Source organism: Lagenorhynchus albirostris, chromosome 14, assembly GCF_949774975.1.
Source record: "Lagenorhynchus albirostris chromosome 14, mLagAlb1.1, whole genome shotgun sequence".
NCBI classification, from domain to species: domain Eukaryota; kingdom Metazoa; phylum Chordata; class Mammalia; order Artiodactyla; family Delphinidae; genus Lagenorhynchus; species Lagenorhynchus albirostris.
The window spans coordinates 9,308,113-9,332,094 of record NC_083108.1 but is presented as its reverse complement, the minus strand read 5'-3'; the positions used below and the strand labels follow the sequence as shown (position 1 = coordinate 9,332,094).

The 23,982-nt window shown below is 37.0% G+C and overlaps 1 long non-coding RNA gene across 1 annotated transcript in view; it reads right to left on the bottom strand.

Moving 5' to 3' along the window:
* The window catches only part of LOC132504416 (uncharacterized), a 48,913-nt gene extending 25,150 nt beyond the window's left edge, over positions 1 to 23,763 (bottom strand). Inside the window, exons 1-2 of the long non-coding RNA XR_009534878.1 lie at positions 23,740 to 23,763; positions 166 to 242 (exon numbers count right to left, since the gene is read on the bottom strand). This is a non-coding gene — a long non-coding RNA (uncharacterized LOC132504416). The remainder of the gene's footprint in view (positions 1 to 165; positions 243 to 23,739) is intronic.
* Positions 23,764 to 23,982: the final 219 nt, after the last annotated feature.

The following is a 23,982-nucleotide window of genomic DNA, read 5'->3' as shown; positions in this document are numbered from 1 at the left end:
TAGTCACTCTTTTGAAACTGATGGAAAAAATATAGCATTTTTTTGTTTTCTGGAGCATCTCTGCCCTTCATGCTGAGGAGTGCTGCATGAAAACCAGCTCTCTCTTTTTACCAGATCATTTGCCCAATTCTGTGGTTTAGAGCAAGAGTCCAGTTATTATATTACTTGAATGTGGTTTATCTCTTGTCTTACCGTCTTTACTTCCTCTTGAAATTAGAGCTGCAGAAACTGCAGGCTGAGCCCTGGGGAGAAAGGGACAGTGCAACTTATTTAGTAAAATGCCCTTTTGTCCTTCAAAAGGGTAGGCTTTAAAGTGCTGTGGGCAATGTTATCAAGTATATTTTAACTTCTTTTCAACAGAGGACATAGGACAGTGATCAGCCTTTTTCTTCCCTTTGCTACTGTGTTTTCACACACTAGTGGAGAGGGTTTTGGGGGGTCACTGCCCCCCACGCCCCAATGGACCCGTCCTCCAGCCTCACGCCTGACTGGACATGTCCTCTCTCAGAACTGGCCCATGCAGGTGTGACCTCCGCTGCTGCCCTTACCTCTCCAAGGTGTCCAACAGAAGCCCCAGATTCTCCATATTAATCACAATGCTTCTTTCACAGAACAGCTTAAGAAGCTTCCATTATTCTTTACAACAAAACGTACCTCACTGTGTTTTGAGGGGGGAGATGAAGTTCATGACCCAGAGATTAAGAAATGAATATTTAACTAAATCTACAGCTAGAGTGACTCACAACACTCTCCTGTAACATGTAGCTGCTAGAAACACATGTATTATACTCGCTGACATGGCATCCAGAAAAATAGGCACAGGGAATGATTTTTTAAAAATTCTCTGCGTTACACAACGCTAATTTTTTCTGAACCTTCTGCTTTTTCATTCTCCAACTTCTATTACGTGAACCATCAATGCCTTCTCTAATCACTGTGTCCCCTCTGCACTCATCCCTTAATCCTTTGTTCTCTGTCACCCACCTCCAGCACCCTTGGATGTTCTGGCCACCAAGACACTAAAGGCTTTCCTGACTTGTCACTTCATTTTTGCAGGGAGCAGTTAACTGCAGTGCACTCAGCCTCCCTTGAAAAGCTGTTTCCTTGCCAGTTTCTTCCATGATTCTTCAGTTCCAGCTTCCTTCCTATCAGACTCTTCTAAGATTCTTTTGTTGGGTTGAATTACCATTGCCAGTTCCTAATTACAAAATTACTTTAAAACTTTATACTTAGTTGTATATTTTCCCTCACTTTTATTCCCTCTTCCACAGAACATCCAAACTATGATTTTTAAATTTTTCAGCTCTTCATAAACAAATATCTAAAACACTTTTCTAAAGCTTAATTCTCTCACAGTGTTTAGCCGTGTCTAAGTGGCGTCTCCATCAAGAATAGAGTTGTTATTTATTTATTTATATTTAATTTTTTATTTTTTGCGGTACGCGAGCCTCTCACTGTTGTGGCCTCTCCCGTTGCGGAGCACAGGCTCCGGACGCGCAGGCTCAGCGGCCATGGCTCACGGGCCCAGCCGCTCCGCGGCATGTGGGATCTTCCCAGACCGGGACACAAACCCGTGTCCCCTGCATCGGCAGGCGGACTCTCAACCACTGCGCCACCAGGGAAGCCCAGAGTTGTTATTTTTAAATGGAGGTAGTAGCTTGATAAGGAATGTGGTCGAAAATATGTTAAAATCACCTGTGGAACTTTTGAAATCAAATTTGAAACTAGTGAAAATGAGCTGCAGGCATTTTTGTGAGATTCAGCATGAACCCATCACCTCAGGTTACCCCAAATACTCAAAGAAGTAAAAATGCCTTTATGACAAGAACAGAGAGGTTTCAGGGATCCCCATAGCAAATCTCACTAAACGCATTAAAACACCACCTGCTAAAAGTACTATTTCTCTTTTGAGAACAGTCCTCAAAACGGAATTCTTCCATTATAGTTTCTCCTTTTATCTAAAAAAATGCACTTTCTATATACCTTCAGAGTATGATCCATGTTGCTAATCAAGAGTATGACCATTCTAGGGCTTCCCTGGGGGCGCAGTGGTTAAGAGTCCGCCTGCTGATGCAGGGGACGTGGGTTCGTGCCCCGGTCCGGGAAGATCCCGCATGCCGCGGAGCGGCTGGGCCCGTGAGCCATGGCCGCTAAGCCTGTGCATCCGGAGCCTGTGCTCTGCAACGGGAGAGGCCACAACAGTGAGAGGCCTGCGTACCACAAAAAAAAAAAAAAAAAAAAAAAAAAGAGTATGACCATTCTAAATGATTCACACATTTCCATGAACGTCTCATGTCATTGCCTATATAACCAACCATTTATTTTTACTGAATGAAGATTTCCCATTACCACAGGCATTTGACTTCACTATCTTTAAACTCAAGAATTTTCCTGCACATGTCAGAACCTTGGAAATCATGTCTACATGTAAAATATTTTTTCATTTGTTTCCTTATGCCTGTTGCTTTTCATTAAGTATGATTATAATTAGATAACTCATAGAATATACCTCACAGGCAGGCTGTCTCCTTTACCTTTTTTATGTTTCAATATGTTTTCATTCTTACTTTTATAATTCCATGCCTTTAAATCTCCCAACATCAGGGTTCCAGAAAGCTCTGGACTGATTACTCTTACTTGAAAAAGTGAAATCGTTTTCTATCTCCTTAGGTGAATATAAATCAAACGGTGCTCTGGTTTTAAAGCTTTCTTGACTTTTTTTCTTTCTCCCTTTTTTATGCCTCCCTTGTTGGATGTCACCTCCTGTAATCAGATGTTTCATTTTTTGGAAATTCATTCTTTATTATTCAAATACTGACAGATTTTCACTCTTTTAATCTTTCTGTCTGAATTCTTTCTTATCAATTATTTTTCTGAGTCGCAATGTGATTCTTTACAGTAGCTTTCAAACCTGGATATATACCAGAATCACCTAGGAATCTTTAAAAATATAGATTTCTGGATAATACCCTAAGATTGGATTGAAACATAACAATCTGTGTGTTTAAAAAGCTCTGCTGGTGACAACAAAGGAGATAGTCTGTCACAGTTCCAGGAACTTGAATTTAAGAATTAAAACTGAAGAAGAAACCTGGTTTTCAGAGTATTATTGATTTGGAAACAGACAAACATATAATAAATAACATGCAATATTCAGTAATCTCCACAAATGAAAACTAGCTTATTTAGAAAAATGCCTTTGCTCAATTAACCAATGACAACGGAGGCAAGACTATAAAGTGGAGGAAAGACAGCCTCTTCAGTAAGTGGTGCTAAAAAAACTGGACAGGTACATGTAAAAGAATGAAATTAGAACACTCCCTAACACCATACACAAAAATAAACTCAAAATGGATTAAAGACCTAAATGTGAGACCGGACACTATAAAACTCTTAGAGCAAAACATAGGTAGAACACTCTCTGACGTAAATCTCAGCAATATCTTTTTTGATCCGCCTCCCAGAGTAATGGAAAATAAAACCAAAAATAAACAAATGGGACCTAACTAAACTCAAAAGCTTTTGCACAGCAAAGGAGACCATAAACAAGAGGAAAAGACAACCCGCGGAATAGAAGAAAATATTTGCAAATGATGTAACTGACAAGGGATTAATCTCCAAAATTTACAACCAGCTCATGCAGCTTAATATCAAAAAAAAAAAAAATCAAAAAATGGGCAGAAGACCTAAATAGACATTTCTCCAAAGAAGACATACAGATGGGCAAGAAGCACATGAAAAGCTCCTCAACGTCACTAATTATTAGAGAAATGCAAATCAAACTACAATGAGGTATCACCTCGCACCAGTCAAAAATGGCCATCATCAAAAAATCCACAAACAATAAATGCTGAAGAGGGTGTGGAGAGAAGGGAATCCTCGTACGCTGTTGATGGGAATGTAAATTGACACAGCCACTATGGGGAACAGTATGGAGGTTCCTTAAAAAACAAAAAATAGAGCTACCATATGATCCTTCAATCCCACAACTGGGCATATATCTAGAGAAAAACATGGTCTGAAAAGAAATATGCATCCCAATGCTCATTGCAGTGCTATTTACAATAGCCAGGACATGGAAGCAACCTAAATGTCCATCAATAGAGGAATGGATAGAGAAGATGTGGTACATATATACAATGGAATATTAGTCATTAAAAATAATGAAATAATGCCATTTGCATCCAACATGGATGGACCTAGAGACTGTCATACTGAGTGAAGTAAGTCAGGCAGAGAAAGAGAATTATCATATGATATCGCTTATATGCAGAATCTTAAAAAAGTGATACAAATGAACTTATTTACAAAACAGAAACAGATTCACAGACTTAGAGGATGAAGTTATGGTTACCAGAGGGGAAGGGTGGCAGGGAGGGATAGTTAGGGAGTGTGGGGTTGACATGTACACACTGCTGTGTACATTTAAAATGATAACCAACAAGGACCTACTGTACAGCACAGGGAACTCTGCTCAATATTATATAACAACCTAAATGTGAAAAGAATTTGAAAAAGAACAGATACATGTATATGTATAACTGAATCACTGCTGCACACCTGAAACTAACACAACATTGTTAATCGACTATACTGCAATATAAAAGAAAAAGTTAAAAAAAATTAATCACCACAGATGAAACTAACACATTTAGAACGATGCCTTTGCTCATTCCCCAGCCTTTGCTTTTGCAACAACATTGCCAGGCCCATAACTGACATCCCTGACACTCAGCTCTGCCCTCCGTACATGACCCATGCAGGTGCCAGGACGGTGATAACTTTGGGAGTTTCTTCACTCACTCTGCCCTTGACTTGGAGGGCTCTGCAGATACTTGGTAATCCTCTCTGTTGAACTGCTGTAAGATTCTGCATTCTAGTGCCAACACTGAGATTTTATGTTAGTTTCCCAATTTTCAGTTCATTCTCCTGGAAACTTACATGCCAATAATAAAAACCTCACTGCCTGAATTGAATTTGCAAAGCCTTATTTCAAACCCATGTGCTCCAGTTTGAAAAATTTTGGTTTCAACTTTAGTCTGCATTCTGCGTTTCTTGTCTAATATATAGCTTTGATTTAGTCCTGCCATTTTCCATCCTTAGTCCTTATTTCTAATAATAACTGTTACCAGTTACTACATTTTTGTCTGTAAATAGCCTGTCTACTTAGGCTTATAAAACTATTCCTTAACTTTAGTTCCCATCATCATTTGCAATGTTTATTTGAGACACTGAGTATTTTGGACTGGACTGCAATAAACACTGCCTAAATTGCTCTTAGTTTAGGTGAACTCTTGGGCATTCTTCCTTGACTACTCGGGATAACTTCTATTGTGAGTTAGTCTTACTCAGGAAATCCTGCCCTTGGCCAGAAGGTGAGGGTACTACTATCTCTCACTATCTTTCCATGAGAGTAAACTATGATGCATCACAGAAATCTATGAATATATTAAGAAAAGTTTAAGGCAATATATAGTATTTGCCCTTCATATTGTCATGGCCTTATGAATATCACGTCCCTATGTACTCCAAGTTAAGCAGTTCTTTATACTATGAAATCAATTAGGGGATGCAAATTGAGTCATTAGATCAATGGCAATACAGAGGAATCAGTTATATACAAAACACACATCCATGAGACAGAAAGGTACAATCCAAAAATAGTTTAGTTACAGATGTAAATGGCAACAATTTGCTGCCTCATGAAATTACTAACAAAGGTTTTGCTTAGCTATCACATACACATCCTCATTTTTAATGAGCAAAGTTTGCAACAGTTACACACTGTGATAATGTAGGGTTTAAACTGTGAACAGCCTTCTAAGGGGTTGTGTGACTGCATAGCTAATGACTTCAGTATCTGATTGCTGTGTACTTCACATGCACATGTTCAATTTTTATCTGGAATTTAAAAGAACACTGAGTTGAAGCAATTACATCCTGCATAAAGGAATTTTAAATGCTTTTTTTTGGTAAAGTCATGAAGGCAAATTGGCTTGCTGCTCAGCAACAAAGATTTAATACGTGAAATAACAGATGGCGGGCAATCATTTCAAAGGAGAAAGTCATGACTAACAGCATAAAGATACTTGATTGCATGGATCTGAGCCTTTGAAACTGTCATGGCGAGCACCGATCACCCTGGAATCTTCATAAAATATATTTTCTGTTCAGGTTCTATGTTGTGTTATAAAGCTAATGGGAACTGAACAAGTAAACAGAACTTATATGGGAGTAAAACACTTTTAAAACCATGGCTCAGAGATACAGTAAAACGTAGAGCAAGGATGTATGTAACATTAGCTGAGCAATGATTTCTTATATAAATATAGGTCAGCCTTTGAGTGCTAGTGTCACTATTCCCAGGTAAGGATTTCCTGACCCCAATACGGCAGGTGATAGTCCTTGTTATAAGATAAAGAAGAATATGAGTGAAGGATGACATTTTTGTTCACCGTCTCCAAGATTCCACACTACATGCTAAGATAGCCCCTGGGGAGCTGAAAAGAAGCCTGAGGATTGTGAGCTGTGCTGTCATTTGTTGCTGTCTTGAATACAGTGCTACAGGGAGCTCTGTTCCTGTCCCAGCCAGCACACCTGAACACGTATAAGACACGTGCAGCAAGTATATAACTTCGCTAGGAAAAGTCTTTTCTGTATCCAAGTAGCTGGAAAAAGTATAGATCAGACAATCATGTATCCTGCTGAACTGCAGATGCTAAATCTCATCCTAAAGGCAGTAAACTAACTATCAAAATGTTGGACCCTAGATGTTAGAATCAGATATTAAAATACAGAACACCAGGGGTTCAAGGGAAATCTGGGAATCCTACCCAACCTCCAAAGCAACAAATGTATTGTAATGAAAGGGCTGTAGTGTACTGAAGATAGAAATGACTCTTAAATCACCATGGCTGATTTTATCAATTATTTTCTTGAAGTAGTGGAATGAAAAGTTGGTGCAGTTCTGATTTAAGAGCAAAGCTGGATATAATTTCTTGCATTAGTACATGTCCAAAAAGTTCCTCAAAGTGAAACTGGCAGCCAGTTGGCTCAGTTTGAAGAGGCACATATTGGCAAGGAAGCTCAAGACCAGGGACATATGAAACAAGGTATTTCAACCACTATGGCCTTGTTTGAGTCAGTATTTCGCCTAATACAAAGTAGGGTGCTAAGAAGGTGAAGGACAAAATCTAAATATTGCCATTCAAGTCTCTGTCAAAGGCAACTAATTAGAAACATTTTATTGAAAAAGGGCCTTTCAGGTTACTCAGCTCATGCAATGCCCTAGGACTTATTCTTCATGTTAGTATTTTCAGACACTGGTGACCTTCCTTTCAATCTTCCTCTTTTCTCATCTATTGCTCTGTACCCACTATTATGTTCCAGAGTGGATCTTCTGTTCCTTTCATCAAGCAGCTTGCTGTTAAAAAATTTCTTATAAAGACTTCCACTAAGATCAGGAACAAGACAAGGTTGCCCACTCTCACCCCTATTATTCAACATAGTTTTGGAATTTTTAGCCACAGCAATCAGAGAAGAAAAGGAAATAAAAGGAATCCAGATTGGAAAACAAGAAGTAAAGCTGTCACTGTTTGCAGATGACATGACACTATACACAGAGAATCCTAAAGATGCTACCAGAAAACTACTAGAGCTAATCAATGAATTTGGTAAAACAGCAGGATACAAAATTAATGCACAGAAATCTCTGGCATTCCTATACACTAATGATGAAAAATCTGAAAGTGAAATCAAGAAAACACTCCCATTTTCCACTGCAACAAAAAGAATAAAATATCTAGGAATAAACCTACCTAAGGAGACAAAAGACCTGTATGCAGAAAACTATAAGACACCGATGAAGGAAATTAAAGGTGATACAAATAGATGTAGAGATATACCATGTTCTTGGATTGGAAGAATCAACATTGTGAAAATGACGCTACTACTCAAAGCAATCTACAGATTCAACGCAATCCCTATCAAACTACCACTGGCATTTTTCACAGAACTAGAACAAAAAACTCCACAATTTGTATGGAAACACAAAACACCCCGAATAGCCAAAGCAATCTTGAGAACGAAAAACGGAGCTGGAGAAATCAGGCTCCCTGCCTTCAGACTATACTACAAAGCTACAGTAATCAAGACAGTATGGTACTGGCACAAAAACAGAAAGATCAAACCCAGAGATAAACCCATGCACATATGGTCACCTTATCTTTGATAAAGGAGGTAGGAATGTACAGTGGAGAAAGGACAGCCTCTTCAATAAGTGGTGCTGGGAAAACTGGACAGGTACATGTAAAAGTATGAGATTAGATCACTCCCTAACACCATACACAAAAATAAGCTCAAAATGGAGTAAAGACCTAAATATAAGGCCAGAAACTATCAAACTCTTAGAGGAAAACATAGGCAGAACACTCTATGACATAAATCACAGCAAGATCCTTTTTGACCCACCTCCTAGAGAAATGGAAATAAAAACACAAATAAACAAATGGGACCTAATGAAACTTCAAAGCTTTTGCACAGCAAAGGAAACCATAAAGAAGGCCAAAAGACAACCCTCAGAATGGGAGAAAACATTTGCAAATGAAGCAACTGACAAAGGATTAATCTCCAAAATTTATAAGCAGCTCATGAAGCTCAATAACAAAAAAACAAACAACCCAATCCAAAAATGGGCAGAAGACCTAAATAGACATTTCTCCAAAGAAGATATACAGACTGCCAACAAACACATGAAAGAATGCTCAACATCACTAATCATTAGAGACATGCAAATCAAAACTGCAATGAGATATCATCTCACAGCAGTCAGAATGGCCATCATCAAAAAATCTAGAAACAATAAATGCTGGAGAGGGTGTGGAGGAAAGGGAACCCTCTTGCACTGTTGGTGGGAATGTAAATTGATATAGCCACTGTGGAGAACCGTATGGAGGTTGCTTAAAAAACTACAAATAGAACTACCATATGACCCAGCAATCCCACTACTGGGCATATACACTGAGAAAACCATAATTCAAAAAGAGTCATGTACCAAAATGTTCATTGCAGCTCTACTTACAATAGCCTAGAGATGGAAACAACCTAAGTGCCCATCATCGGATGAATGGATAAAGAAAATGTGGCGCATATATACAATGGAATATTACTCAGCCATAAAAAGAAACGAAATTGAGCTATTTGTAATGAGGTGGATAGACCTAGAGTCTGTCATACAGAGTGAAGTCAGTCAGAAAGAGAGAGACAAGTACCGTATGCTAACACATATATATGGAATTTAAGAAAAAAAAATGTCATGAAGAGCCTAGGGGTAAGACAGGAATAAAGACACAGACCTACTAGAGAATGGACTTGAGGATATGGGGAGAGGGAAGGGTAAGCTGTGACAAAGCGAGAGAGAGGCATGGACTCTACCAATCTCTATACACTACCAAACGTAAGGTAGATAGCTAGTGGGAAGGGGCCGCATAGCACAGGGAGATCAGCTCGGTGGTTTGTGACCACCTAGAGGGGTGGGATAGGGAGGGTAGGAGGGAGGGAGACGCAAGAGGGAAGAGATATGGGAACATATGTATATATATAACATTCATTTTTTTGCAAAGCAGAAACTAACACACCATTGTAAAGGAATTATACTCCAATAAAAATGTTAAAAAAAACTTAGGCTAAAAAGATAATTATTCCTTGAAAAATACAAAAGTTTAAAACCTTATAGAAGACCTTTCATTTCATTAACAGTGACTAAAATTGAGGAAAGTCTTGCCTACCAGAAATTGTTGAAACGATTTCCAGTTTGTCAATTCATAATCTCATCTTGTGCTTATTCATAGAGCTGTTTGCTCAGTTTCGATGATTACATTTTAATTGTTCCCTTATAAGTAACTGAAAAAGTAAATATTTTTTTCTTTTTTTAAAATCAATGAATGAGCCTAAATATAGTGACACTATTCGCAAAGAACGTTCACAGAAGTCTCCTACTGTGTGATTCTGTCTGGGCATTTAAAAGTTAATAACCCTGGGTCAGTTTGGATCTTCTCAAGGTTCATTGCTTTTAGAATTCAATGAGTTCCTTTTCTAAATCTAATTGAGTGACAAATGGGTGAGTGTTCTGTGTATTCTTTCAGCATCTTGTTGGCTCTCTTTATGCAGGATACAATATTTAATGAAAGATCAATATTTCCTGGCCACATTTCCTTTTACTTCTGTCATGTAGGAGTTGGTGGCTAGCAAGTCACTAATATCATCATTACCATGATCTCCATCATCACTCAACCAAAGGATTAAATTATATAATGCATTTAGTACGTAAAGTGGTGCCTGATATATTGTATGTACATGCTATGGTCAGACAATAATCAATATTGATGCAAATATATAATGTAAAGATCATTGAATGGGGAGAGAAAAACATGGTTCCTATGTTTGAACCTACCACTTATAAGCTTTCTTATTGTGATCATGGGCCAGAGTCACCTGGCTTCTTGGATTCCCAATATCATCATCTCTAAAATCAGAAGGGTGAATAATTAGTTGACTACTGATGTTCCTTCCAGTTCTGTTAGTCCATGATTCTATGCATGTTCCATGCTGCTAAAGAATATCTATGGGCATTAAAAACTTTCAGGTATGTGTGTGTCTGATAATCTCTTTTGCGTTTCTATTCTGAACTGTGGATTTATCTCCAGAATGCACAAATGAACATCTGCACAGGTTTTGCATTCAATTTCAGACAGTCCATCTCTCTAGAAAAGACTTTTTGGTCCATCTGCAACCATGGGTCCCCAGGGGGATCCCCTGTTCTCTGTGCTTTAAGTGCCCAGAGGTGAAGGACATCGCTGATGGCTGTTTAGAAATCTGCATGTCTTTTCAAATTAAGTGCCAAGGCAGCTGCTCAGTCCAAGGGAGGTCCTGGCCCCCCTTGCTCTACTTCCTTTTTTCAGAACAGAGACACAAAGTGCTCTATCTTTTTTCTCCTTAATAATGCTCTGATGCATTCCAACACGTATCTGTCCACCACTGCATCTCACAGCTGAAATAGGAGAAATAATCCCTCCAGTTCACCCCTCCTGATGCCCTAGAAGACCTTATCTCTTTCTTTCTTTCTCTTTCTTCTTTCTCTTTCTTTTCTTTCTTTCTTTTTTTGTTTCTTTCTTTTTTGTGGTACGCAGGCCTCTCACTGTTGTGGCCTCTCCCATTGCGGAGCACATGCTCCGGACACGCAGGGTCAGCGGCCATGGCTCACGGGCCCAGGCACTCCGCGGCATGTGGGATCTTCCTGGACTGGGGCATGAACCCGTGTCCCCTGCATTGGCAGGAGGACTCTCAACCACTGCGCCACCAGGGAAGCCCTTTCTGTTTCTTTATTTTGATGTGATTAATAATAGTTGAGAAAGCAGGAGATGAAAATGACCACAGAGTGAAATTGTAAAGCCTGAGTTGCTAACTTCTGGAAGTTGACTTATGTTGCTCCCAAGAGGGTCATTGGAAATCTTTGGATTCAGCGTGTTTCCACTGAGGATGGGGCTCACTAAGCATTCAATATTCACTTCCTTCCCTGACTTTCTCTGAATTACACTAACCTTTTCTATCATTTACTTACAAAGTACTGAAGGGAAGGTCTTTGCTTAGAAAGATTTAGTGTGTGAAAGGGTGTTTTTTAAAAAATTCATAATTACTTTTTTTGGCTATGGAAAAAACTTTTTATTATTCACTTTTCAAAATGTTTCTAGGATATATATTCTGGACTCATATAACATTAATATCCTTTTTATTACTTGTTTAATTAGTTGCTTATTTACTACTACTAAAACCATTATTAATAATGAGCATTTATTAATGCATACAAAGCTCTAGGGTAAGTATTTTGTGTTCTCTCATTTAATTTTCAAAACATCCCTGTAGGTCATGTACTATTATTATTTCACTTTGTTGTCTTGTAAAAGGAGATAGAGAAAGGTTAGACAACGCCAAAAGATCATAAAGTAGCAAAGGATGAATTGGAAACAATCCATCTCTGTCTCCCCAAATGCCCTGCTCTTAATTGCCACAGACAGTCACATGCGACCAAGAGACTGGTGTAGAGCAGGGTAATTGTTTGCATAAACCTGTATTCCATGTGCTCTTTTCTTTCTTTCTTTTATTTTTTTGAGCTGTAAATTGACTTCATTCAGAAAATAAAGTTTTTAAACTGACATTTTGACTGCCCCCCACCAATTTTAGGGTTTTGATGGTAATTTTTTCCTCTCTAAATAAAGTAAAAATCAAATACTTTGTGGGGAAAACAAAACATGGATCATAATGAAATGAGCATTAAAATAACATAGGTCCAATGAAAATAGATGAGTATTACTCAAGGTATCCAGTCTTCATTTGTGTTTATTTTCACCATGCCCCCTTTGGTTTATGTTCAAGTTTAGATTTCTTTGTTTTCATGATCAAATTTGAATTAAACATTTTGCTTAGACTGCCCAGTTAATGAGTATAGGGATGTTTGCAGATCAAACAATTATTAGTAGGCTATAGGCTATATGGGAGGAAATCAAAAATGCTCTATAGAGATTCATCTGATGTGATGTTTCTGGTGATTTTTCCACCAGCTTATCTAAGAATCAGTGTATCCTGTAAATAGAAACAATTTGTTATAAACAAATATATAAACTGAATAGATTCAAAAGAGAAAATATAATAAATCTACATGAAATAAATTGATTCAGCTAATAAGCATATCATCAGAGATGCTTCTAAGAATCCTTAACATTCTTCTTTCCTTTAGAACGCCAGCTTTATTAGAAATTAATATGAAAACATGAGGCGAACACTGCTGCCAACAATAGTAAAGCTGGTATGGCTTTCAGTTAAACATCCATGATTTGCTTCATTAAACATATTTCGTTGTACTCTCAGGTTTTTAAATATGTCTCCAAGAACATCTCATAATTTTTAAAAGATATTATAAGCTTATTTGCTTCATAGAAAGCATAATTTCTACGCATATTAAGAATGATGCTGCATTTTCAGTAACCGTATGTATCGATCAAGAGCTTCCTTAAGACGAGAATCTCCCTGTTCCCAATTCAGCTTCTCATACGCTATGAGGATGATAATTTGAAGTCAGCTTTTGAACATTCACTTTAAATGAAAGTCTCTTAACTGCATAAATAGATTAGCAATCCTTGGGTATCTTATAAGAAGAACTAATTATATGAAACGTAATAAAATGTTAAATGTTTAAAAAGTCCTTTAAACGTTAAAAAGGAAAAATCACACGTGTTCTAGGAAGATGAGAGAGAAAACATTCCAGATATCATACTGTAGGTTATATTTGGATACAATCACACCATTCAGATAAGACTTCCTGAGTGAATTTGCATATTTGTGGAGATTCTACCTAAAAATCAGAACATATATTTTTTAAAATTTTATAACAACTTAATTTTTTTGTGTGCATGTATCTTTTTTTTAAAAACTTTTTATTTTATATTGGAGTATAGCCAATTAACAATGTTGTGATAGTTTCAGGTGCACAGCAAAGGGACTCAGACATACATATGTATGTATCCATTCTCCCCCAAACTCCCCTACCATCCAGGCTGCCACATAATATTGAGCAGAGGTCCCTGTGCTATACAGTAGGTCCTTGTTCATTATCCATTTTAAATATAGCAGTGTGTACATGTCGATCCCCAAATCCCTGACTATCCCTTCCCCCCAGCCTTCCCTCCTGGTAACCATAAGTTCCTTCTCTAAGTCTGTGAGCCTGTGTCTGTTTTGTAAATAGGTTCATATGTATCATTTCTTTTTAGATTCCGCATATAAGGGATATCATACAGTACTTCTCTTTCTCTGTCTGACTTCACTCAGTGTGACAATCTAGAATGGATAAAGAAAATGTGGTACATATATGCAATGGAATATTACTCAGAATGAAATAATGCCATCTGCAGCAACATGGATGGACCCAGAGATTGTCATACTGAGTGAAGTACGTCAGAACATATATTTTTAATTACACATTATACTTTCTGATCCATTTTACCTACAGTCGTTAAAACCGTATACATTTATAGGAGGGAGGTGCACAAATGTTAAAGCCCTGTTCAGGAGACGTGTGTGAGCTGGTCAGAACTGTTACTAACTTATCCCTTCCTCCTTACTGTGAGCTAGGAGCTTTGAGAACAATTCTGTTGTTTATCTTCTCTTCCTAAACCCACAGGAGGTTTGAGAAAACAAAGCAACTAAAGTCTTTAGAGTCACAAAGGTTTGGAAAATCAAATACAGTCAATTTCAATTGTGATTTAAGCAATTTCAAATGTATCCCCTTCTCCTGCACCTGGTATTGTTTGTTTACCCAACGAATATGATTATCATCTGTCTCATAGTCAGTAACACCAAATTCACTGAGGCCGGAGCCTCAGAGCCATAAGCGAGCAAGTGTGTGAAAAGTAATCAGAGGAAAGAATAAGATTATACGATTTTAGCTCCAGGACCATGGTAAGTAAACAGAATTAGATGCTTTCATTTATCTAGCATCTACGTTTTACACCAAAATATCTCTCTGAGTTTTGTAATACAGTATAAATAAATGAGACATTCTCACACCATTCCAAAACAAAACAGACAGGCAAACAAAGAAACAAAAACCTAAGTCACTCTGAAATGTAGGAAGCATTTTTATACCATTTTTAGGACAAGATGGAGACTATTTTGTGAGTTTAGGCTATTGAATGAGAGCTGCTTAGAAAATTATTCCTCCATTTCAATAATTTTTTATTCCTATTTTTAAATCAATGATTTCTTTTTTTTTGCATTTAGACAAAGGCAATTGCTGTAAAACAAACTCTTTTTAAAAACAACACAACAGCATTATAGTTATTTCTTTTCACTCAAAAAATTCAGTCAATTTAACTGTTTACAGAACAGTTTATATGTTCAACTTCAGTCATTTAAATATAATTTAAAAAGTGACGTAAGAAAGAACATTGAAATAGTCCTGCTTGGGAAGAAACGAATGGCAATTTTAGCTCTAGCAACAAATCCCCAAGAAATCAGTATTCACACGGTGTTATTTTTTGAGCTATATAATAGTTACTAGATTTTGTTTTCCTGTTGTTTACATGTACAGGTTTCCAAAGTAGTTTTCCACATTGCAAATATCTAGGTAATATAATTCATTATTTACCATGGGTTTTTAGAGAGCAATAGATTTTATTCCTAGATGTCCCTAAGGACGATTCTGATATGCTCTGAGCTCATTTGTTAAAAATATGGCAGGGAACTGGCAGGTAAAATCTTAAAATCGTTATGGCAATGCCTGTCCTCCATCTTTCAAAGTCCCTATTTCCCAAATGAAGCAAATACCAAGAGTGACATGAACCATGAACGTGGCTTTCCAATTGCTGGACTTAGTATTTGTGAAGAAGACTGATTTACATTGTTTGAGCAGTCTTTTCTTATTTTCACCATGATAAACTCTTGAAAAGTGGGGTAGGTATTTTGTAGCACCATCCAGCCAAGTTTGAGTGAATGGCTTCCTTCAGCATATTTACTGCGGGAAGCAGACACATCCACTTTGCAGAGTGCTTTCAGAACACCTCCTGCTCTGCTCTGTATAAGGATTAGGAAGCCCAGGTTCTAGTTACGGTGCTGTGTGATTGTGGTCAGAACAGTCTCCATGTGCTTTAGCTTCTCATTAGTAAAAGCAGTGGAAAGGAAGATAGCTCTAAGCCACTAGTTCATTTTGAGACTTTTAACTGGAAGGGTTTGAAAATCAGAAACTTCTTTTTTATCTTATTCACAACTTTGTGTTGACTTGAATAGGATAAAGAAAACCATGAAGGATTGATGTCAAAGAGGTATGCGGTAGGCTTCTCCTTTGCTTTGATGTTGCTGGTTGCTGGTAAGGGAAGCAAAAGCATATCAGGGTTTGTAACCACCAATGGATGGATATCAGCTGCTTGATTCCTCTCTCACTGTCTCTGTGAGTTGCTGCCCAGATTAGAATCTGATGCAAAAATTAGTCATGGTGTGACATTCAGAGGCAAATATAGATGTTAGAAGATATAAATACACTGAGCACTGACAGAGGAATATATACATAACATTGTATTTCCTTTATACATTCAAATTAATTAATTGATAGTAGTTGGAATACATGAAAAAAGAAGGATTTAGGCCTGGGGTGTCAATGTATATCATTTTACAATAAGTCCCTGAATTCAAGATGAACCCTTTATGTAATTATTTACATATTTTAGCAATCAAACTGATCAGAAGTCTTGGTAATCTCCAAATTGCATTTTTCAAGTCTAAGCTCTACCTACGACTATTATGTCTAAATCTTAAAGTTGAAGTATGGGGAGGGAGAAGATGCAAGACTATTTTACTTGCAGACAGAATTGAGGATAGAAAGTCCAAGGTGACTCTAAAGGCAGGAGTGAGAGGAAGATGAATGTGTTTGAACACATTCATTGTAAGAGAGGGAAAAAAATGGGAAGGAGAAAAAACGCAGGAGAGACAAGAGGGTGAGAAGTAATGCATCTTAGTAAATTATCAAAAGTGCTAAAGGCAAAGTAATCTTGAGCCGTGACCTACTCGCAAGAAGCTATTATTTAAGTTTTTCCTTCTACTCTAAAGTGAATTTTCCTGCAGGGTCAATTTATTATGTATTTTATCTTCTCAGTTTTTAATCTAGTTATTCTAATTGTGATGATGCTTTATGTCTCTCCCTACCTCTCCAATAAATATTCAGAGATAAAGGTACTACATTCTTAACCAAATGTTGTTCAGTTATTTCCTTGATTAATCTAAGTACAAATTTAGAACATATATTATGGTTGTCAGTTTTACATTATGTAAAAATAAAAATGTGTCAAATTCAGTAGGCACAGCAATAAATGTTTGAGTGATTTGATGAATAAAAAAACATCTGCCTGACGTCAGTAAATATAGAAAAATTAACAGTGAGAATCTTCATATTAACTGTTCACATTTTACTGTGACTTTGTGTAAACATCTTACTAAGAAATGATGAAACACAGTATCAGCATTTATCACCTGTCCATAATTCATTAGTCTAACTCAGAGTTTGGCAAACAGCCTGCTGGCTAAATCTATCCTACTGTCTGTTTTTATAAAGTTTTATTGGAATACAGCCATGCTTATTCATGGGGCCTTTCGCACTACTACAGCAGAATAAGGTGGCTGAGACCACTTTTATGGCCAGCAAAGCCTAAAAGATTTAGAGACATACCTCTAAGATGCTATGAGTTTGGTTCCAGACCATGGCAATAAAGTGAATATTGCAATAAAGCGAGTCACACAATTTTTTTGGTTCCAGAGAGCATATAAAAGTTATGTGTATACTATATTGTACTCTATAAAATGTGCAGTGCATTATGTCTAAAAAGACCAATGTTCATACCTTATGTCTAAAAAATACTTTTTTTGCTAAAAAAGTGTTAACCATCATCAGAGCCTTCAGTGAATCATAGTAGTGACATCAAAGATCACTGATCACAGGTCACCATAACAAATATGACAATAAAAAACTTTGACATATTGTAAGAATTACCAAAATGTGACACAGAGACATGAAGTGAGCAAATACTGTTGGAAAAATGGAGCCCATAGACTTTCTTGATGCAGGGGTGCCACGAACCTACAATTTGAAAACATGGAAAATCTGGAAAGCACAATAAAATGAAGCACAATAGGGGCTTCCCTGGTGGTGCAGTGGTTGAGAGTCCGCCTGCCGATGCAGGGGACACGGGTTCGTGCCCCGGTCCGGGAAGATCCCACATGCCGCAGAGCGGCTGGGCCCGTGAGCCATGGCCGCTGAGCCTGCGCGTCCGGAGCCTGTGCTCCGCAACGGGAGAGGCCACAGCAGTGAGAGGCCCACGTACCGCAAAAAAAAAAAAAAAAAAAATAGAAGCACAATAAAATAAGGTATGCCTGTACTGTCTGATCCTTTACAGAAAAGGTTTGTTGACCTCTGACAGCTACTATGCACAGGAGGGTTCTCTTTGTCCTGACTGTGGCTCTAACTGATTCAGGCCAGAAAATATGCCAAGGGGTTTGGCAGTGGCATTTTTACCACATAACAGCAACATTATTGATAGCTTACTGTGAGCCGGAATGGTCTAAGCAGTGTACATAAACAATAACACTGAATCCTTGTAATAATGAGATAAATATTATCACTATGGCCATTTTAGAGGTGAGGCAACCAGAGAGATTTTGTGACTCACCGTCAGTGTGTTGAAGCCAGGAATGGACCCTGAGTAATTTGATGCTGAACTTAAAAAAAAAAAATAACAGAGAGATTTGAGTAAAAAAGTTATTTTGGGGACTTCCCTGGTGGTGCAGTGGATAAGACTCTGCCCTCCCAAGGCAGGAGGCCCGGGTTCGATCCTTGGTCAGGGAACTAGATCCCACATGCATGCCACAACTAAGAGTTCATATGCCACAACTAAGGAGCCTTCCTGCCACAACTAAGACCTGATGCAACCAAATAAATATATATTTTTAAAAAAGTTACTTTGTATCCTCATGTTTTTCCTATTTTGCTGTCTTACAACACTTGCAGCTGGGACTAGACAACACAGAAAACACAGTCAAGAGTCTTTTTGAGAAAGGATTATGGGAGGGCGAAGACTAGGCTGCTGTGACAGAGATGACCCAGAGAAAAGTGAAGTTCATTCCCTCACTTCTAACAGTCCCAAGGTGAGTGGTGCGGGTGGATCGATGGCTCTTTTCCACACTGCCCTTCAGAGAATCAGAACTACTCCCATCCATGGCTCTGCCATGTTCTAGGGGGCTGATGTGTCTGCATGGCAGAAGCTGAGTGACAGTCATGCCCCTTCTGTCTGCAGATGTTGAAGAGTGTGTAAGAGCACACATCTGCTGTCCCAGAACCCATACCTAGTTGTGGTACATGTGACTTCAGCTCACAGACACTCAGGAGAATTTAGTCATCTGGTATCCTCCTGCCTGCAAAGAAGACTGGAATATTTAGGCTCCAGCTGAGCAGCCATGTGACCAGCCATGACCCTATTTCTGTGGGAGAGAGATGGATTTGGGGTTGACAAATGGCAATTTTCTTAAGAGCAAAAGAGTAAAAATTTTATCTTTTTAAGGTTTTTCAGTGGCATAACTGGTCCATCTGACTTTTGGTTCAGTTGTTCTTGAGCAGGAAAACTTTCATGATAGTTTATGAGGGGGAGAAAAAGCAAATGGACTGTTGAGTTTTAACTGAAAGAGGATCAGAGTGTGGGCCTTTCCTTGGGTCATCTCCAGAGAACATCCTTGGGTTATCCATCCGCTGTTCTACTTTGATTTTCAAAGCTCTATTATTATTACCTTTTTCCATCTCTCTGTGATCTCAATTTTTTTTCAAAATACTTAATCTTATTAGACTACAGTAATGTGAAGTATACAAATATGTATTTTTAGCAAGTGTATATCAATATATTTATAGTCTTCATATCTAACTTGTTTACTAAAATTATATTAAGTGATATTTATAGTTTATATTTCTTATGTGTCAGGAAGTTTTAAGATACTGATGGTGACTTTTCTTCTTATTTTCAATCTAATTCTTATTGTTCTACTGTATTTTAATTCTTACTGTGCATTAGCAAAACAGATTATTAGAACTGAGTATTTGGGAGCTGGAAAAGTGTGATAAAGCTTCACAGAGATCAAAACAGAAATGAGTTGAGTCTTGAAGGGAAAATAAAACTAACAACTAAATATATGTGCAATATACACACATATGCACACATTTTCTAAGGGAAATTAAAAAGCTCTATAGTAATGAATATTACAGAGTACCAGTGACTTTGTATCTGAATTTCATTTTCCTCTGATTAAAGTGACACTTTCCTTTGCCTAAGTAAGCTTAACCTGAAACTGTCTACATGAAATCATATAACTATGGATCTCTCCTCCAAAACAGTGGAAGCTGCTTGACTATCTTGCTTTTCCAGGCATTGCATCTCTCCCATTTACCTCTGCAGGCTCTTGGAGAAGTCAATGAAAATAAATGTGTGAGTTGATACTTTCTTTTCTTCCTTTCATGTATACAGTGAGATACTCACAATGTAGCAACCCTTATACTTTTAAAAGAGAGAATCCTGGTGGGAATAAAACCCTGAGGTATGCATCCCTGTAAAGCTAACTGTGCTTTAATTTGTTTCTTTGTTTTCTTTTTTAACATCTTTATTGGGGTATAATTGCTTTACAATGGTGTGTTAGTTTCTGCTTTATAACAAAGTGAATCAGCTATACATACATTCCCAAATCTCTTCCCTCTTGCGTCTCCTGTTTTCTAACTGTTGAGAGGCATTTGAAAATACGTGGAGTGCTTTAGATTTCTATGCCTGGTAATTATTTCCCGGGTCAGGGTCAGATATGACAAAGTCCTGCAACAGAGAAAGAGGCTCGCAGGTGCACATCCCAGGATGCCGGAAGCACTGGTGTGGACGCTTGAGTAGAGTTAAGCTCTCCGGCCCAGGATGCCTCATGGGTCGGGTGGGAAAGAGCCGGGTATGGAAGTCAAGGAATTCAGTGAAATGATCCATGCAGAGTGCTTCGTGTTTGGCTCAGAATAAGCAGTGCATACTCTTAACCCTTGGAGTAAATTTCTAACATATTTTTGTAAAGCAGCAACGATCATACTTACTTCATAGGTTCCTTCTAAGGCTTTAAAGATTATTATTGCTATAAAGTATCTCACCCTTGGTAGGTTGCAGATATTCTTATTCTCACCAGTCTCCACAGTTTTAATATTTTAGTTCTATATTTTTAAAAGTGCCTTCGATTTCTGAAAACAAAGTACACGTTTATGGTTTTGCATTTCTGACTTCTGGTTAATACTACATTAGTGTGTTCTCCTCATCACCTGCTGGAATTTCTTCAACCCATCAGAATCTTCTTTGTAGTTCTCCTGCCACCTAGTAATGCTCAGTCCCTATATTCTGGGTTGGGAGCTGTGATATTACTTACTAAACCATCCTCTCTGTTCCCCAGTTATTCTCCTAAAAAATATCCTTTAGGGTTTTTTTTTCCCCCCTTTTAATCTGTCCTCTTACCTCCTCTCTTTAGATAACATGTCATATGTCTTGGGAAAGTTTCCTTTTACTGACTCAAAATTTGTGATTTTACTTTTTTAAAGATTTTGTATTTCACCCTCTCTCAAAAATCCATTTTAACTCAGATTTCTAACTCCCAAATTCACAATTGCTTAATTTTCAAAGGCTTTCTTGTGACATCTTAATAGAAAGAAAATAAGATGGAAGAGGTAACATTCAAAATGTATTATTTGGATTCTCAAGATTAGACCCATTATTCTAGAATTTCCTGAAATATGCATAGAAGTTCTTTGGAGAACCCATTCCTTTATGATTTTGTGAAACAGTTTTCATTGCTTTTTGGTATCTGTTGATCTAGAAATTACTCAAATATAGTGTGGACTTTTATATTTATGATAATATACAATTCAACTGAATATCTGAATAAATACATCACAATTTACTCAGAATTTTAAAAATTTACTATGCCTCAATGGCAATTACAGCCAAGGTCCTTCCTCAATTGACTGTGATATTTTTCAAGAAAATAATTTTGCAGTTTTACATACAATGATGTATAGTATCTTTATGCAGTACTGGTTTTAAGTGTGATTATTTAAACTATTTTTAATATCATTACTTTCTAAGTATTCCAAGTGTTTTACTACATATATCAAAATATTTGAATTATTTTTTGATATTTAAGTATTTTTCTTTCTCATTCTGCTTGATTAAATATTCTTACATTCCAACCAATGCCAAAACTTAGCCCAGTTTTTCTTCCCTTTATCTTAACTACTTTTCTGTAAATGGGAATAATAATAATATAAACCTCAAATGTTGAATTCAGTATTAAAACTAATGCATATAAGTTGCATAGCATAGTGACTTGTATAAACCAGGCAATCTGTAACGATTTTGATGTATAAAGTATAATCAATTCTATCAGTTTTATTCATGAGGGTTACAGAGTCATGACCCAAGCACCTCCCAAAGGCCTCACTTCCTAAATACCATCATGTGGGGCATTAGGATTTCAACATATAAGTTTGGGGAGGATGCAAACACTCAGACCGTAGCAGATTCCTTACTCTGTTGTTGGAAATATAAAGTCTAAGTTGCACTAATCTACTAAAAAACACCTAAATCGATGATTTTCTAAATTTTTACACTTTATAGGTTTTGAAATCTGCTTCCTTCACATTTGTAGTTTCATCATTTTTAAAGTGTACAGTTAGTATCTGAACTCTTTATTTTGCTTTATATTTTTTTCTTAGAAAATAGCAGAGAACCATCTGAATGAAACATAAAATTAATAATAAACTGTTCCAAAAATTCAAATGGAGAAAAATGTCTGCTACGTAGGCCTCAAGAATAGTCGGAACTTTAAAAAATATCTATTTATTCTTTTTGGCCAGGGGAAGCAGTAATGGTAACAGAACATCTATATGGTTAATGATAAAACACATAAATAGAAACTAGAATCACCTTGTAGTATTCAAATCCCTGTATACCCACCACTTATATTGTTTTTGGCTTTTGTTTCTTCAACTATAAAATAGTGGCTACAATATTATTTCCCTCATAAATTCTTGTGCAAATTAAATAAATTAATATAAACAAGGTGCTTAAAATAGTATCTAGCACATAATAAGCACTCAGCAATGTTACATATTATCCATGATATTGAAAATAAAATATAAAATTTGATAATGATATTTGGACATTTTTGAAAAATGAAAATCAACCATGATCTGCCATCAATATTTAAAGGGACAGAAATAAAATAATGATATTATTGGAATTATTTTGCTTTTCTAACACTTAACAGTGATTTTCTGTCTTTCATTCCTTGCTTGGACAAGAAAATCAGTTAATTTTTCAGCTTAGCCGTTTCCTTCTCTCCTTAAATAAATATATTCGATGAAATTAAGTTATGAAAAAGGAAGTAAAATTCCAACAGACTGGTATTGAACTTAATTCTCTAAACAAACAAACAAGAAAAAAAACAAATACATAAGGGTAATAACTTTCTAAGTAAATACTGAAACTTTCTGCTCTGGTTAAAATATAATTATATTCAGGAAGTAAAAATTATACTGCCTTTCAATACACAGTATTTTTTCTTTAAACATCTTTATTGGAGTATAAATTGCTTTAAAATGGTGTGTTAGTTTCTGTTCTCTAACACAGTGAATCAGCTATACATATACATATATCCCCATATCTCCTCCCTCTTGTGTCTCCCTCTCACTCTCCCTATCCCACCCCTCTAGGTGGTCACAAAGCGCGAAGCTGATCTCCCTGTGCTATGTGGCTGCTTCCCACTAGTTATCGATTTTACATTTCAATACAGTATTTTGATAGTATTATTTTATCTCCAAAACACGTAAGTGCACTGTCCAACTCTCCAGAACGAAAAAGAGAAATACATACTGAGAGCAGAAATATTGGTATAAAAGTTCAAACTGGTAGACCATTTATTCAGTACTGAAAGCAAGTGAGTTGTAATAGCCTCCAGTCTTGGCAGTGCGAGCACTAAAGGAAAACGCAGCGGAACCAGAGGAAATGAGGTCATGCAAGAGGGCAAAGGACAAAGATTAACAGTCACCGTTGCTGGGTAACAACAGGAGGGATTCGCAAAGACACTTACAATTCCATCAGTCTGGTCTTGTTTTCTTTCATCATGTACTCATTCTGGATAAACACAGTGCTCATTCTGGGAGAACATGAAAAACAAAAGAATACAAATGAATATATTGTGTCCATTATATAAAACACTTTATAATTCACCAAAGCAACAGTTGTTCCTTCTTTGTGAAAGTACTGAAAATATACTAAACTATTAATAAAAATCATTTTTCTTTAGCTTAAGTTCTGTTTTTTATCTAGAATA